At 39.1% G+C, this 14,615-nt stretch overlaps 1 pseudogene; it reads right to left on the minus strand.

The window, feature by feature from the left end:
- Window positions 1–12,290: 12,290 nt before the first annotated feature.
- LOC123950098 lies at window positions 12,291–12,461 on the minus strand (annotated as a pseudogene).
- Between the last annotated feature and the right edge of the window lie 2,154 nt (window positions 12,462–14,615).

A 14,615-nucleotide genomic window follows, 5' to 3' on the forward strand; every position in this document is an offset into this window, starting at 1 on the left:
AACAAAGTTTCAATAAAGTTTTTGATATTTTCTTCAAGGTCTTAGAATGTCTTCATTTTGAATAAGATTGTAGTTTACAAGAAAAAGAAAAAGAAACGTTGTAGGTCATATGAATAAAGTTATTTTTTTTCCTTTTAGAAAGGAATTGTCTCATTTAAAAGTACACATGTAAAAAGAAAAGTTTGTACAACATACTGACTTTTTTTTTTTCCATTTTATTTATTTTTTCAGCGTAACAGTATTCATTCTTTTTGCACAACACCCAGTGCTCCATGCAAAACGTGCCCTCCCCATTACCCACCACCTGTTCCCCCAACCTCCCACCCCTGACCCTTCAAAACCCTCAGGTTGTTTTTCAGAGTCCATAGTCTCTTATGGTTCGCCTCCCCTCCCCAATGTCTATAGCCCGCTCCCCCTCTCCCAATCCCACCTCCCCCCAGCAACCCCCAGTTTGTTTTGTGAGATTAAGAGTCATTTATGGTTTGTCTCCCTCCCAATCCCATCTTGTTTCATTTATTCTTCTCCTATCCCCCTACCCCCCCATGTTGCTTCTCCATGTCCTCATATCAGGGAGATCATATGATAGTTGTCTTTCTCCGATTGACTTATTTCACTAAGCATGATACGCTCTAGTTCCATCCACGTCATCGCAAATGGCAAGATTTCATTTCTTTTGATGGCTGCATAGTATTCCATTGTGTATATATACCACATCTTCTTTTTTTTTTTTTTCCCTTTTTAATTATTTTTTTTTTCAGTGTAACAGTATTCATTCTTTTTGCACAACACCCAGTGCTCCATGCAAAACGTGCCCTCCCCATCACCCACCACCTGTTCCCCCAACCTCCCACCCCTGACCCTTCAAAACCCTCAGGTTGTTTTTCAGAGTCCATAGTCTCTTATGGTTCGCCTCCCCTCCCCAATGTCCATAGCCCGCTCCCCCTCTCCCAATCCCACCTCCCCCCAGCAACCCCCAGTTTGTTTTGTGAGATTAAGAGTCATTTATGGTTTGTCTCCCTCCCAATCCCATCTTGTTTCATTTATTCTTCTCCTATCCCCCTACCCCCCCATGTTGCTTCTCCATGTCCTCATATCAGGGAGATCATATGATAGTTGTCTTTCTCCGATTGACTTATTTCACTAAGCATGATACGCTCTAGTTCCATCCACGTCATCGCAAATGGCAAGATTTCATTTCTTTTGATGGCTGCATAGTATTCCATTGTGTATATATACCACATCTTCTTGATCCATTCATCTGTTGATGGACATCTAGGTTCTTTCCATAGTCTGGCTATCGTAGACATTGCTGCTATAAACATTCGGGTACACGTGCCCCTTCGGATCACTATGTTTGTATCTTTAGGGTAAATACCCAGTAGTGCAATTGCTGGGTCATAGGGTAGTTCTATTTTCAACATTTTGAGGAACCTCCATGCTGTTTTCCAGAGTGGTTGCACCAGCTTGCATTCCCACCAACAGTGGAGGAGGGTTCCCCTTTCTCCACATCCTCTCCAGCATCTGTCATTTCCTGACTTGTTAATTTTAGCCATTCTGACTGGTGTGAGGTGATATCTCATTGTGGTTTTGATTTGTATTTCCCTGATGCCGAGTGACGTGGAGCACTTTTTCATGTGTCTGTTGGCCATCTGGATGTCTTCTTTGCAGAAATGTCTGTTCATGTCCTCTGCCCATTTCTTGATTGGATTGTTTGTTCTTTGGGTGTTGAGTTTGCTAAGTTCCTTATAGATTTTGGATACTAGCCCTTTATCTGATATGTCGTTTGCAAATATCTTCTCCCATTCTGTCAGCTGTCTTTTGGTTTTGTTAACTGTTTCCTTTGCTGTGCAAAAGCTTTTGATCTTGATGAAATCCCAATAGTTCATTTTCGCCCTTGCTTCCCTTGCCTTTGCCGTTGTTCCTAGGAAGATGTTGCTGTGGCTGAGGTCGAAGAGGTTGCTGCCTGCGTTCTCCTCAAGGATTTTGATGGATTCCTTTCTCACATTGAGGTCCTTCATCCATTTGGAGTCTATTTTCGTGTGTGGTGTAAGGAAGTGGTCCATTTTCATTTTTCTGCATGTGGCTGTCCAATTTTCCCAGCACCATTTATTGAAGAGGCTGTCTTTTTTCCATTGGACATTCTTTCCTGCTTTGTCGAAGATTAGTTGACCATAGAGTTGAGGGTCGATTTCTGGGCTCTCTATTCTGTTCCACTGGTCTATGTGTCTGTTTTTGTGCCAGTACCATGCTGTCTTGATGATGACAGCTTTGTAATAGAGCTTGAAGTCCGGAATTGTGATGCCACCAACTTTGGCTTTGTTCTTCAATATTCCTTTGGCTATTCGAGGTCTTTTCTGGTTCCATATAAATTTTAGGATTATTTGTTCCATTTCTTTGAAAAAAATGGATGGTATTTTGATAGGGATTGCATTAAATGTGTAGATTGCTTTAGGTAGCATAGACATTTTCACAATATTTATTCTTCCAATCCAGGAGCATGGAACATTTTTCCATTTTTTTGTGTCTTCCTCAATTTCTTTCATGAGTACTTTATAATTTTCTGTGTATAGATTCTTAGTCTCTTTGGTTAGGTTTATTCCTAGGTATCTTATAGTTTTGGGTACAATTGTGAATGGGATTGACTCCTTAATTTCTCTTTCTTCAGTCTTGTTGTTGGTGTACAGAAATGCAACTGATTTCTGTGCATTGATTTTATATCCTGACACTTTACTGAATTCCTGTACAAGTTCTAGCAGTTTTGGAGTGGAGTCTTTTGGGTTTTCCACATATAGTATCATATCATCTGCGAAGAGTGATAGTTTGACTTCTTCTTTACCAATTTGGATGCCTTTAATTTCTTTTTGTTGTCTGATTGCTGAGGCTAGGACTTCTAATACTATGTTGAATAGCAGTGGTGATAATGGACATCCCTGCCGTGTTCCTGACCTTAATGGAAAAGCTTTCAGTTTTTCTCCATTGAGAATGATATTTGCGGTGGGTTTTTCATAGATGGCTTTGATAATATTGAGGTATGTGCCCTCTATCCCTACACTTTGAAGAGTTTTGATCAGGAAGGGATGCTGTACTTTGTCAAATGCTTTTTCAGCATCTATTGAGAGTATCATATGGTTCTTGTTCTTTCTTTTATTAATGTGTTCTATCACATTGATTGATTTGCGGATGATGAACCAACCCTGCAGCCCTGGAATAAATCCCACTTGATCGTGGTGAATAATCCTTTTAATGTACTGTTGAATCCTATTGGCTAGTATTTTGGCGAGAATTTTTGCGTCTGTGTTCATCAAGGATATTGGTCTGTAGTTCTCTTTTTTGGTGGGATCCTTCTCTGGTTTTGGGATCAAGGTGATGCTGGCCTCATAGAATGAGTTTGGAAGTTTTCCTTCCATTTCTATTTTTTGGAACAGTTTCAGGAGAATAGGAATGAGTTCTTCTTTAAATGTTTGGTAGAATTCCCCTGGGAAGCCGTCTGGCCCTGGGCTTTTGTTTGTTTGGAGATTTTTGATGACTGTTTCAATCTCCTTACTGGTTATGGGCCTGTTCAGGTTTTCTATTTCTTCCTGGTTCAGTTGTGGTAGTTTATATGTCTCTAGGAATGCATCCATTTCTTCCAGATTGGCCAATTTGTTGGCGTAGAGTTGCTCATAGTATGTTCTTATAATTGTCTGTATTTCTTTGGTGTTAGTTGTGATCTCTCCTCTTTCATTCATGATTTTATTGATTTGGGTCCTTTCTCTTTTCTTTTTGATGAGTCTGGCCAGGGGTTTATCAATCCTATTGATTCTTTCAAAGAACCAGCTCCTAGTTTCATTGATTTTTTCTATTGTTTTTTTGGTTTCTATTTCATTGATTTCTGCTCTGATCTTTATGATTTCTCTTCTCCTGCTGGGTTTAGGGTTTCTTTCTTGTTCTTTCTCCAGCTCCTTTATGCATAGGGTTAGGTTGTGTACTTGAGACCTTTCTTGTTTCTTGAGAAAGGCTTGTACCGCTATATATTTTCCTCTCAGGACTGCCTTTGCTGTGTCCCACAGATTTTGAACTGTTGTGTTTTCATTATCATTTGTTTCCATGAATTTTTTCAATTCTTCTTTAATTTCCTGGTTGACCCATTCATTCTTTAGAAGGATGCTGTTTAGTCTCCATGTATTTGGGTTCTTTCCAGCTTTCGTCTTGTGATTGAGTTCTAGCTTCAGAGCATTGTGGTCTGAAAATATGCAGGGAATAATCCTAATCTTTTGATACCGGTTGAGACCTGATTTGTGACCCAGGATGTGGTCCATTCTGGAGAAGGTTCCATGTGCACTAGAGAAGAATGTGTATTCTGTTGCTTTGGGATGAAATGTTCTGAATATATCTGTGATGTCCATCTGGTCCAGTGTGTCATTTAAGGCCTTTATTTCCTTGTTGATCTTTTGCTTGGATGATCTGTCCATTTCAGTGAGGGGAGTGTTCAAGTCCCCTACTATTATTGTATTATTATTGATGTGTTTCTTTGATTTTGTTATTAATTGGTTGATATAGTTGGCTGCTCCCACGTTAGGGGCATAGATATTTAAAATTGTTAGATCTTCTTGTTGGACAGACCCTTTGAGTAGGATATAGTGTCCTTCCTCATCTCTTATTATAGTCTTTGGCTTAAAATCTAATTGATCTGATATAAGGATTGCCACCCCAGCTTTCTTCTGATGCCCATTAGCATGGTAATTGTTTTCCACCCCCTCACTTTAAATCTGGAGGTGTCTTTGCGTCTAAAATGAGTTTCTTGTAGGCAACATACTGATGGGTTTTGTTTTTTTATCCATTCTGATACCCTGTGTCTTTTGATTGGGGCATTTAGCCCATTAACATTCAGGGTAACTATTGAGAGATATGAATTTAGTGCCATTAGTAGCCTGTAAGGTGACTGTTACTGTATATTGTCTCTGTACCTTTCTGATCTACTACTTTTAGGCTCTCTCTTTGCTTAGAGGACCCCTTTCAATATTTCCTGGAGAGCTGGTTTGGTGTTTGCAAATTCTTTCAGTTTTTGTTTGTCCTGGAAGCTTTTGATCTCTCCTTCTATTTTCAATGATAGCCTAGCTGGATAGAGTATTCTTGGCTGCATGTTTTTCTCGTTGAGTGCTCTGAATATATCATGCCAGCTCTTTCTGGCCTGCCAGGTCTCTGTGGATAAGTCTGCCGCCAATCTAATATTTTTACCATTGTATGTTACAGACTTCTTTTCTCGGGCTGCTTTCAGGATTTTCTCTTTGTCACTAAGACTTGTAAATTTTACTATTAGGTGACGGGGTGTGGACCTATTCTTGTTGACTTTGAGGGGGGTTCTCTGCATCTCCTGGATTTTGATGCTTGTTCCCTTTGCCATATTAGGGAAATTCTCTCCAATGATTCTCTCCAATAGACCCTCTGCTCCCCTCTCTGTTTCTTCTTCTTCTGGAATCCCAATTATTCTAATGTTGTTTCGTCTTATGGTGTCACTTATCTCTCGAATTCTCCCCTCATGGTCCAGTAGCTGTTTGTCCCTCTTTTGCTCGGCTTCCTTATTCTCTGTCATTTGGTCTTCTATATCACTAATTCTTTCTTCTGCCTCATTGATCCTAGCAGTGAGAGCCTCCATTTTTCATTGCACCTCATTAATAGCTTTTTTGATTTCAACTTGGTTAGACTTTAGTTCTTTAATTTCTCCAGAAAGGGCTTTAATATCTCCAGAGAGGGTTTCTCTAATATCTTCCATGCCTTTTTCGAGCCCGGCTAGAATGTTCAGAATCGTCATTTGAACTCTTGATCTGACATAGTACCAATGTCTGTGTTGATTAGGTCCCTAGCCTTCGGTACTGTCTCTTGTTCTTTTGTTTGTGGTGATTTTTTCCGCCTTGTCATTTTGTCCAGATAAGAGGATATGAAGGAGCAAATAAACTACTAATAGGGTGGCAAAGACCCCGGAAAAATGCGCTGTAACCAAATCAGAAGAGACCCCAAATTGTGGGGGGGGGGGGGAAGGGGATAAAAAACAGGTTCTGAAAAAAAAGAAAAAAAAAAAAGAAAAAATTTAAAAAATAAAACAAATAAAAAAATATAAAAAAGAAAGAAAAAATATATATATTTAGATGAACTAGTCAAAAAACGTTAAAAAAGAAAAGGGTAAAAGTTTTTAAAAAAATTTAGCAGAAGAAGAAAAAAGAAAAAAGAAAAAAAAATTGAAAAATGAAAAAAAAATAAAAAATTGAAAAAAGAAAAAAAAATTGAAGTAGCCGCAAGACTAAAGAATCATGGGGAGAAAGCCATGAGTTCCGTGCTTTGCTTTCTCCTCCTCTGGAATTGCTCTGCTGTCTTAGGAATTGAATCTGCTTTCTCCTTGATAGATGAACTTTGTCCTGGCTGGATATTTTGTTGATCTTCTGGGGGAGGGGCCTGTTGTAGTGACTCTCAAGTGTCTTTGCCCGAGGCGGGATTGCACCGCCCTTACCGGCGGCCGGACTAAGTAATCGGCTCGGGTTCGCTTTTGGGAGCTTCTGTTCCCTGAACGCTTTCCGTAGAGTTCCGGAGGACGGGAATGAAAATGGCGGCCTCCCAGTCTCCGGCCCGGAGGAGCCGAGAGCCTGGGGCCCCACTCCTCAGTGCGCCCCCAGAGGACAGCACCCAATCACTCCCGTATCCCCAGCCTCTAGCCGCGCTCCGAGCTCACCCAGCCCGCGACCAGTTCAAGGTAACCCCGAGCTGAGAGTTCAGTCCTCGGCTCTGTCTTTGCAGCCGGTTTCTCCGTTCTAATACCTGCGAGCTCTCCGACACTCTGACACCCCCGATCCTTCTGTGACCTTGCGGGGCCTGGGGCCACGCTGGCCCCGCGTGGGCTTCACCCCGGTTTAGCCCCTGGAGCAATGTCCCTCAGTGGAACAGACTTTTAAAAGTCCTGATTTTGTGCTCCGTTCCTCCGCCGCTTGCCGGGAGCTGGCCCCTCCCCCCGCGGTCTATCTTCCCGTCGTTTTAGATTCACTTCTCCGCCAGTCCTACCTTTCAGAAAGTGGTTGATTTTCTGTTTCTAGAGTTGCTGTTCTTCTTCTCTTCGCTCTCCCGTTGGATTTGTAGGTGTTTGCTATGTTTAGATAAGCTATCGAGCTGATCTCCTGTTACCTGATGTAGTCTCAGGCTGCTACTTCTCCGCCATCTTGACTCCTCCTCTCCTACCACATCTTCTTTATCCATTCATCTGTTGATGGACATCTAGGTTCTTTCCATAGTCTGGCTATTGTTAACATACTGACTTTTTATTAAAATTTTAGTCTATCACTAAAAATGTTCAAAATATTAATGGTAAAATATTTTTTTTAGAAACCGTATTTAACATTAAATATAAATTTATATTATTTTTAAGAGGCTTTTTAAAAAGATTTTATTTATTTGTCAGAGGGAGAGAGAGAACAAGCAGGGAGAGTGGCAGGCAGAGGGAGAAGCAGGCTCCTCACTGAGCAAGGATCCTGAGGACTTGATCCCAGGACCTGAGCAAAGGCAAAGGCTTAATTGACTGAGCCACCCAGGCATGCCAAATTTATATTAGTTTTCAGTATATGTGCTGCTGAAGCGAGCACTATATTATTTTTTTAAAAGTCCTTATTTGATTCTCCATGTCCTCATATCAGGGAGATCATATGATAGTTGTCTTTCTCCGATTGACTTATTTCACTAAGGATGATACGCTCTAGTTCCATCCACGTCGTCGCAAATGGCAAGATTTCATTTCTTTTGATGGCTGCATAGTATTCCATTGTGTATATATACCACATCTTCTTTATCCATTCATCTGTTGATGGACATCTAGGTTCTTTCCATAGCCTGGCTATTGTAGACATTGCTGCTATAAACATTCGGGTACACGTGCCCCTTCGGATCACTATGTTTGTATCTTTAGGGTAAATACCCAGTAGTGCAATTGCTGGGTCATGGAGAAGCAACATGGGGGGGTAGGGGGATAGGAGAAGAATAAATGAAACAAGATGGGATTCGGAGGGAGACAAACCATAAATGACTCTTAATCTCACAAAACAAACTGGGGGTTGCTGGGGGGAAGTGGGATTGGGAGAGGGGGAGCGGGCTATGGACATTGGGGAGGGGAGGCGAACCATAAGAGACTATGGACTCTGAAAAACAACCTGATGGTTTTGAAATGTCAGGGGTGGGAGGTTGGGGGAACAGGTGGTGGGTAATGGGGAGGGCACGTTTTGCATGGAGCACTGGGTGTTGTGCAAAGGAATGAATACTGTTACGCTGAAAAAATAAATAAAATGGAAAAAAAAAAAAAGTCCTTATTTGAGGGGTGCCTGAGTGGCTCAGTCCGTTAAGCCTCAGAGTCTTGGTTTTAGCACAGGTCATGATCTTTAGCCCAGGTTGGGCTACTTGCTCAGCAGGGAGCCTATCTGCAGGATTCTCTCCTGCCCCTCCCGCTGCTTGCAAGCACTTACTCTCTCCCACTCTCTCTCTCAAAATAAACAAATAAATCTTTAAAAAGAAAGCCCTTATTCAATAAATTTTATTTTCTGTAGTTCTCTTGGAATTCAGAGGTCTTCATATTATCAGTAGGAAACCTCTTTTACCTAATTTGTAAGTTTTTTAGGAAAAAATAGGTATATCTATTTCCTTATTATTTGTAATTTAGAGGAAACACTTCCATTTTACTCAGAAAGTTGTGTGAGAATTCTATGTTGGAGTTTTTCTTGGGCAGATGTAAAGCTTCAGGTTTTTCATATCCTTACACTCTCCACCCAACAGAAAGTCATCCTGACAAGAGCTCTGAAGAGAGTTTTGAGATGAGCTAGACAGATAAACTTTTAAATTCTTCCCAAAGCTTTGCTTTTGTAAGAAAATCCTATAATTTGAAAAGAAAATCCTTTTACTTTTAGACAGCTCCTGTGGCTGGTAACAATCTTGGTATCAAGAACTTAATACAAAAAGGCTAAATCACCTGGGGATAAATCAATTGTTGCAATGAAGTTCAGCCTTTTTCCTTGGACTGAACTCTAAAAGCTGAATTAAAAAAAAATGTAAAGTGTAAGCTAGATCTAGGTTAACTAAGATTGAACTTCCAATTTCACAATCAGTGAAAGTCCTGTAATTCCTTCAAATTTCTCATGTTTACTTCCTTGTGGTTCTTCTTCAGAAGTTTGTATTTACAAGTTTTGATGATGTTCCTTCACAACAACCCTGGTACAGAATTAAGCCTATTACCCAATTTGTACCACATATTATTTCATACCTTGAACATCATAAGAATTACACTTCATAGACATTTGAAAAGATCATGGAGATGTACCAGATCAACAAGATGCCTGTGATCTGGCTGGCTTCCACACTCTTATTGTGGTTCTTCATCTCTTTCTTTGGTTTGTCCCCCCAAGGGGGAGGGAGGAGAATGAATGAAAAAGAAAAGAAAAGAAAAAAAAAAAAAAGAAACATGAAACCCAACCAGATAACCAGCCAAGCAACCAAACAACTCTCCCTTTTCTACTTAATCAAGGACTTCAAGGACGTAAACCAGTGATGCATACTGAAGAAAAAAAAAAAAACAACACAAAACTTTCAGTTAAATAGCCTTTACCAGAGCTTCCCAAATGTCTTCCCATTTTGGAGCACATAGAAAATTATAATATTTATTCAGTACTATGAGATCAAGCAAGAAGTTTCTAGGAACCGAATTTAAATGTCTTGAAGCCTCCAACCACCAGCACTGAGAGGGCCAGTTTTCCAGCCCATCCGAAAGTATTTTAATGTTCAACAGTAGGCTCAGGAATGTTGCCTATTACGATTTGGGCTATGGTCTCCACAGGAGAATAGTGTGATTATTGAAGAAGGAGAGACAGAAGAGAGAGCAAGTTAGGAAAGATTAAGGAATATCTCTAGATATCACTTACCCCCCCCCTCCAAAATCAATGATTACAGAATCGTGGTGCTGAAAAAAGGACATATTACAAATATTCTGTTCCTAAATGTGCATCTCCAATTAAGCCTTCTCTCCTGGACTCCAACTTCCTATGGCTCCAATTGTATGTTCTTTGTAGTTTTCCAACTCACACTATACTAAACTGTATCATCATCTTCCGCACACTAGTACTTTTCCTATATTTACTACTATCTAGTTCAGCTGGACTTTTACTCACTTCCTTAAATATGCCCCACCCTTGATATCTTGATAAGACCAAGATCCAGTATTTGGGGAAATGAAAAACCTGGATGTTTCACTTTCTTAGTAACGGAGAGCTATGCTGCTCAGGCATTGCTTCTCTGCACAGAGCAGATTGCTGATGTTACATAGGGTTTGAAGAATGTACAGGATTTGAGGATTGATTGATATTGAGGCATGCATATTATATCTAATTAGTTGATTGGTTTTCAGGGATCTCTACTGAAAATATTTAGGGACATTGGGGTGGCTCAGTTAAGCATCTGCATCTGGTTCAGGTCATGATCTCAGGGTCCTAGGATCAAGCTCCACATCAGGTTCCTTGCTCAGTGGGGAGTCTGCTTCCCTCTCTCACTCTGCCCCCCCACCCACTTGTGCTTTCTCTCAAATAAATAAAATATATATTTTTTCTGATACCTAGGACTTCCATTTATTTTATTTTATTTATTATTTTTAATAAATATATAATGCAATATTAGCCCAGGGCTACAGGTCTGTGAATCACCAGGTTTACACACTTCACAGCATTCACCATAGCACATACCCTCCCCAATGTCCATAACCCCACCACCCTCTCCCTACCCCCCTCCCCCTGGCAACCCTGTTTTGTGAGATTAAGAGTCCCTAATGGCGTGTCTCCCTCCCAATCCCATCTTGTTTCATTTATTCTTTTCCTACCCCCAAGCCCCCCACATTGCATCTCCACTTCCTCATATCAGGGAGATCACATGATAGTTGTCTTTCTCCAATTGACTTATTTTGCTAAGCAAAATACCCTCTAGTTCCATCCATGCCATTGCAAATGGCAAGATTTCATCTTTTGATGGCTGCATAGTATTCCGTTGTGTGTGTGTGTGTGTGTGTATATATATATATATATATATACATATATATATATATATACCACCTCTTCTTTATCCATTCTTCTGCGGATGGACATCTAGGCTCTTTCCATAGTTTGGCTATCGTGGATATTGCTGCTATAAACATTTGGGTACATTTGCCCCTTCGGATCACTATGTTTGTATCTTTAGGGTAAATACCCAGTAGTACAATTGCTGGGTCATAGAGTAGGTACATTTTCAACATTTTGAGGAACCTCCATGCTGTTTTCCCGAGTGGTTGCACCAGCTTGCATTCCCACCAACAGTGTAAGCAGGTTCCCCTTCTCCCGCATCCTCTCCAGCATCTGTTATTTCCTGACTTGCTAATTTTAGCCATTCTGACTGGTGTGAGGTGGTATCTCATTGTGGTTTTGATTTGTACTTCCCTGATGCCGAGTGATGTGGAGCACTTCTTCATGTGTCTGTAGGCCATCTGGATGTCTTTTTTGCAGAAATGTCTGTTCATGTCCTCTGACCATTTCTTGATTGGATTATTCTTTGCGTGTTGACTTTGCTAAGCTCTTTATAGATTTTGGATACCAGCCCTTTATCTGATATGTCATTTGCAAATATCTTCTCCCATTCTGTCATTGTCTTTTGGTTTTGTTGACTGTTTCTTTTGCTGTGCAAAAACTTTTGATCTTGATGAAATCCCAGTAGTTCATTTTTGCCCTTGCTTCCCTTGCCTTTGGCAATGTTCCCAGGAAGAAGTTGCTGTGGCTGAGGTCAAAGAGGTTGCTGCCTGTGTTCTCCTCAAGGATTTTGATGGATTCCTTTCTCACATTGAGGTCCTTCATCCATTTTGAGTCTATTTTCGTGTGTGGTGTAAGGAAATGGTCCAATCAAATAAATAAAATCTTAAAAAATATTTAAATACACAAGTGAAGATATCTTTGATTTATTGGCACTTATAAGAGTTTTTATTGGAGTATTTTCATTTCTGATTGGCTGACTCTTTAAATGTGAGGAATTATCATTGATTGATCAGGTTTTTAAGAACATGTTCACTGAAGTAAGCTGTCCACATTAATTGCCCTAAAGAGTTTAAAATGTATTTCTGGTGGCTACTTGTTACCATGGCTAGATTTAAAAAAAAATCTTTTTTTTTTTCTAAAAGTGTGGGGACTTGTTTTATTCTCATTTGCCCAGTACTTATCCTTACTTGCTTAGCGTCTCTTTAAGATTCAGCTTACTTGTCACTTCTTCAGGGATAGTGTTCTCCATCAGACTTACTAGGTTTGCCTGCTAGAATTCGCCATTTTACCTTCTCCTAATGCACATCCTATTACTTCTCTTTCTATCATGCCTGCTAGACTATAATCTTCAATTAGCAATAATCGCGCCTCAGATAAACCTCATTGGCTACGATACTGCCACTGCGCAAAGCTAGACTATAATCTTCATAGTGAAAGGAGCTGTATCTTTGTATAACAATGTATATTTATTATTACCTATAGGACATGAGGGTTGGAAAGAGATTACAATAGCCTACAATTATGTCTCAGAACACACAGATGGTCAGAGCCCTCTTCCTGCCCTACATCTACTGACACCAAAAGCAGGGCTCCTTCCACCATACCTTGGTGTCTTCTATAAGCAATATTTAGAAAGAAAGGATAGGAGTCTCTGAAATTTGTTTAAAAAGTCATCCTCATTCTTCTACAGAACGCTGGGTAATTTTTCTTAATACTGTAAGAAACCTTCTTGGGAGCAAAAGAAAAGTACCCCTTGTAAAACTCTCAGCAGGGAATAGCCACTATATCTCTCTAATATACTGTGCTGTTAAATTATTATCACATTATTATAGCAACAATGAGCTATGCCAGGGAATGATGGAATGCCAACCAGCTTCTACAAACAAGAAATATATACTTATATTCTGTGAAAGAAGTCAGTCAAGCAGAAACTTTTTTAATAACTGGCAGTGTACCAACTTTCACTGAAAGCAGACTGATAGCCTTATGATATTTAGAGGGTACTCTTTATTTTTACCTTTATTATTTTCATTCTTGGTAGGAGAATTTAGATCTAAGCAATGTTATCTCATCAACATTATTTGAACATCTAAGAATCTTTGTTTACTATCACTAACACAGGTAACAAAGTAATGGCTCTGTACAGGGTGGCCTTTTTGTTAAATATAACTCCCCCCTTTGTTTTTTCAATACAAAGTTCCACTTTATTTCATTTATTAGAAATAATTACATACTTCATCTGAACTATTCAAATACACCTCATCTGAATGTTTCTGGCTTTAGGATAGAAGCCTCTGTCTCTCAAAATACAGGTTTTGATATATTAAGGCTCAAGTAGAACTATATAAACATAAACTTGCAAAGTAGCCCAAGAAATTTCACTAAAAGAAATCAATCCTTGTAGACAGAGAGACAAGAAAATAGGCTCAGAATAAAAGCAAGTTTTGCTATTGAAGGGGAAAGAGACTTTTTTTTTTAAAATATGGAGATTTCTGGTGAAAGTGACAAAATTATAAAAAAAATTTAAAAAGATTTGTGTTCTGGAAGCCTCATTTCATCCAATGGGTAAATAATTTAAAGGAAATTATTTTTATATCAAAACAATATAAAGAGGATTAAAATTAAAACTTAAAAGAAACATAAGCCTGGTGAAGAACATACACTATCTTTTAAATGTTTGCTTAAGGATATGTGCTCACATTTCTCAACTACATTAGCCAGAGCACTTGGAAAGCCTTGGAGTATGGATTAGTGTTTGCTTTCTTTTATTTTTTTTTCTTTCCTCCAGCTCATCTTCTCTATGATATTAAATTTTAAGTGGAAAGGTCTATATTCTTAAGTCTTGAAGAAACAAGAGACACAGGAGAAAATATTTTCTTAGGTTGGGGATGGGTAGAATTTTGGGTATTAAGGACTGTTAGAATCTGTTGGAATGCATTGTTAGGATATTTGGCACTGAACAATAAAAAGATACTACCACAGAAGTTGGAAATGAAAGAAAGCAGTTCACAAATGGTTGTTAATAACAGATGTCAGTAATGGCCAGATACATTTTTGGCCCCAGTGAATAAGATATCTAATATGGGTTTTCTGAACTGACTGCGTAGAGATCATGAGCCTCCCCAAAATTGTAGTTGAGAATAAATTCCGAGAAAAACTTCTTTTTAAGATCTATTGAGTTATAACTGACATATGAAATTATATTTAAAGTGTATATCATAATTATTTGATGTATTTTTCCATTGTGAAAGGATTTCCTCACCTAGTTAATTAACACATCCATAACCTCACACATTTATCTTTTTTTTTGTGAGAACATTTTGTTTCAATGTTTATCTTGATTTGAGTATAGTTGACACACAACATTACATTAGTTTCAGATGTAACATAATGATTCAACTTCTCTGTTATGCTATGTTCACTACAAGTGTAGCTGCCATCTGTCTTAGTGAGAATATCTCATTTCTATTCTCTTAGCAAACTTCTATTATACGATACAGTGATATCAACTAAACTTGTCACATTTTACATTAAATCCTTAGACCTTATCTATTTCATAACTGAAAT

This window comes from Meles meles, chromosome 8 (assembly GCF_922984935.1).
Source record: "Meles meles chromosome 8, mMelMel3.1 paternal haplotype, whole genome shotgun sequence".
Classification (NCBI taxonomy): Eukaryota; Metazoa; Chordata; class Mammalia; order Carnivora; family Mustelidae; genus Meles; species Meles meles.